Here is a 3,618-nt window from a genome sequence, read left to right as displayed (position 1 = left end):
TGGTAAGTTGGTTTAATTATAATTCAGATTAATGAATTAAAAATCGGTTCATGTAACCGGGTCGTTACAATTCTCCCCCACTAATAAAGAATTCGACCCCGAATTCCAAAAAAAAACGAACAACTAATACCATCAAAACGAACTCCAATTAATCAACCATCATCAAAATCTCAGTTTCTAAAGTTTCTTTGTGCCGACCAAGGAAATATGTCTTCAACTTGACTTAACTCTATTAGAAAAGATTCTCTACCAGCTCAGACACTCCAAACTAAACGGTCTTCCTATATCAAATAAGGTGAAAACGCTCACGCTCAACTGTCACTGAACTAACGCCTCTTTTTTTTTTTTTTTTTTTTTTCTAAAAACACATGATAACCACACAAAAAAAAAACGTGCGCAAACATAAATTACCAAGGTGAAAAGATGCGTACCATCAGTCGGCTTAACTCTCTCGCTGCCTCCTACTGGAAATAATCATGGATCGGTGGCTTGGCGCTTAGGCGGTGGTGGAAGTGTACCATGTCCTCTCGTCGGACACTCCCTAAAAAAATGACCTGTCTGACCACAATTATAGCAACTACCCGGTCCCGCTGCAATCTGCCCGGTACCCTGAACATCGACAGGCCTGCTCCGACAATACTTGGACACATGTCCCATCCTTCCACAATTATGACACTGGACACACTCTCCAAAATGGTGGCGATGGCATTTGCCGCAACTAGGTGCTCCCAATTGTTCCCATGTTCTCTTTTGTGGCTCTGAAGTCTTTCCAGATTTAGGTTGAGCTTCTTTGAGAAGTTTCTGCTCCTCTATCCAACCTGCTTCTTGTTCAGCTGCTTTCTCCACCAAGTCTCCCAATCTGTAGTAAGTGACAACATTACACTTGTTGCGAATCTCCAAACGCATCCCATCCAAAAACTTTCTGATCAACTCCTCTTCAGGAATACCATCTCCAACAAACCTGCGAAGCTGGTTGAACTTAACCTCATACTGCTTGATCGACAAGTCACCCTGGCTCACATGCTCGAAGTCCCTCTTCTTTCTATCCATAGCTTGTTTCGGAAAGTACTTCTTATCAAACTCCTCGATAAAATCTTCAAAAGTGAGAATGTCAGGCCCATGGTTCAATCGCACTCCCTCCCACCATACCAATGCATCTCCACGCAAATACTGCATGGCCAATCTAAGCTTAAACTCTGGAGGACAGTTAATATTCTCCAGCTTCCGTTGCAGACTCAGCTTCCAATCATAAGCAGCTGTAGGATCCACTGTTCCTACAAAATGCTCCATACCCATGTTTTTCATCATACTGGTGAGTCGGTAATACCTCTCATCGTGAGCTGGATAAACCTGTGGTAATGGCGGTGGAGGTGGCAAAATCTGCTGGCCTGGAACCTGCTGCAATGGTACCTGAGGAATCTGCGCTGCTGGAACCTGCTGCAATGGTACCTCAGGAATCTGCGCTGCTGGGACCTGCTGCACTGGGACCTGCTCTGGTGGAACCTGAGCGGCAGCCAACTGGCGAGCAACTTCTTGTGCGGCTACTCGAGCAGCTTCCTGTGCAGCAATCCGAGCTGCTTCCTGGGTAACCTGCTGAATGGCAGCCTGAGCAGCTTGCGTAGCTGCTGCCTGAACCATCTGCATGAGTGCAGCCTGATCAATCGGTGGGGCTACTGGCGGCACACCTTCTGTCTGAACATCCACTGGTGGAACCTGGTCATCTGCAACCTCGCGAGCATCAACTCTGGCTCTCACGGTGCGAGTACGCTTAGTTCCTCTCTTTGGCGGCATCTGGAAAAGGGGAAAGCACAACAATTAATTTCCATTGAAACCGAACACCAATAGTTCAAGACATAATAGCAACAGAATGGTGTTTATTACTTTTATTTTTAAAATCCCCAAATTCCCAGAAAATATTTTTAAATTGTCTAAATCCGATTAAAATCAAGTCCCACAAATCGCCATCCCGGGTCAGAGCCGGGACGGAACCCCGCTCTGATACCAAATTGTAATACCCCGATTTTCCAAAATATATAATAATAATAATAAATAATAAATAAAAAAAAATAATCCTGAAATCTCCATTTATTACTCCACATAAATAATCTCAAATCTCCATAAATCCAATAAATAGCATTAAATTCAAATAGTATAATAAATCTAAAAATCTCGGTAAAGCACAAAACCGAAAATCTGGAATAGAAATAAAGAAAACGTCCAAAAGCACCAATCCGAAAGCAATCACTCCTGCTGGTCAGTCTCACCTGGAAAAGGGGAAAGAAAAGAGGGATGAGCAACAGGGGAGTCACTCAGTGAGGTATGGGATGCTAAACCGCAAACCACAGACTCAATATATAGCACTACGACCATATAGGCCTAGCTCTAACACAAAACAAACACAGTGTCTAATACACCACATAAAACATCCAATGCGCTGATAGTACATGCTATTCTATGCACCCCGCATTTTCTCATAAGGATATATGTATATCTCCAGGCGTACAGTAGTCCATCTCTGCACTCCCACAATCTGCGCGTCGGCGACTGATACAAACGTCTTTGTACCCCCGCAATCACACTGCTCGTCGGCGGCTTACACAAACGTCTCTGTGCACCCGCAATCACACTGCTCGTCGGCGGCTTACACAAACGTCTTTGTGCACCCGCAATCCACACAAACGGACATATTTATATATACATATATATAACAGTTTTAACATCACTCAATTCATTCAACCGTTGAATCCTCTATTATCCTATTTCCGGTTTAACAATCAATAAAAATAATAAACAAACAAGACTCTCAAATAGACTCGATTCACAGAGACAAATCATGTTTCGAAACTAAACTTTCCATAGTAGCAGTACTAAACTAGCTCGGGATTTAAACGGAATAACCCTCACCTTAGTCAAACCGGGATGGAACGGATATGCTCGAGAAATAATACTTATCCAACAAGCCTCGGTCTAAGCTTTATAAAAGAATTATTTGTTGAATAAATAATTCCACGCTGACTTCCTACGCATGATAATTAAGGTTATACATTATATATATTTCTTGCAACACAAGAAACAAGAATCATGCTACTTAAACTCACGCCTTAAACTTCTTGATAACTCACGGTTCAAGATGGTGGAGATCAGTGCTGATGGTTTGGAGAAGCTACGGCTCTGGCTTTACTTGCGATCTCCCACTTGACTTTTCTCACGGTTTGATGAAGATGATGACGGTGGTATTGATACGGCACTAACGAACTGGTTCTCCGTTGTTACTCGTTGATGATTACGCCACGTCTACTCTGGATTGCATCTTCTTATGATGGAGCTTAGATGAGAAGAAGAGAACAGCTTGAGATGGAGACTAGATGGTGATCGTGAATAGCAAAAAGGGGAGGCGGCTGGGAAAATAATGATGGCTTAGGTTTCTTCATGGAGAAGAAGATATATATATATGGTAAACATATACGGTCCCGTTTAGCACTCAGAGAAAAAGATGGTAAGTTGGTTTAATTATAATTCAGATTAATGAATTAAAAATCGGTTCATGTAACCGGGTCGTTACAGAACCAATATGTAAGAAGCTTGATTGGGAACCAATAATCAGTGGAGAATAACCAG

At 42.5% G+C, this 3,618-nt stretch overlaps 1 long non-coding RNA gene across 1 annotated transcript; it reads right to left on the bottom strand.

Annotated features, from left to right (window-relative positions):
* Window positions 1-2,067: 2,067 nt before the first annotated feature.
* On the bottom strand, window positions 2,068-3,402 carry LOC130507731 (uncharacterized). Its single transcript, XR_008942420.1, has 3 exons — window positions 3,123-3,402; window positions 2,905-3,019; window positions 2,068-2,264 (listed from the first exon to the last, which is right to left on the bottom strand). It is a non-coding gene; the product is annotated as an uncharacterized LOC130507731 (long non-coding RNA).
* Between the last annotated feature and the right edge of the window lie 216 nt (window positions 3,403-3,618).

Source organism: Raphanus sativus, unplaced genomic scaffold (assembly GCF_000801105.2).
Source record: "Raphanus sativus cultivar WK10039 unplaced genomic scaffold, ASM80110v3 Scaffold5483, whole genome shotgun sequence".
Taxonomy (NCBI): Eukaryota; Viridiplantae; Streptophyta; class Magnoliopsida; order Brassicales; family Brassicaceae; genus Raphanus; species Raphanus sativus.
The sequence above is the reverse complement of the archived record's forward strand: the minus strand, read 5'-3'. Positions and strand labels throughout refer to the sequence as shown.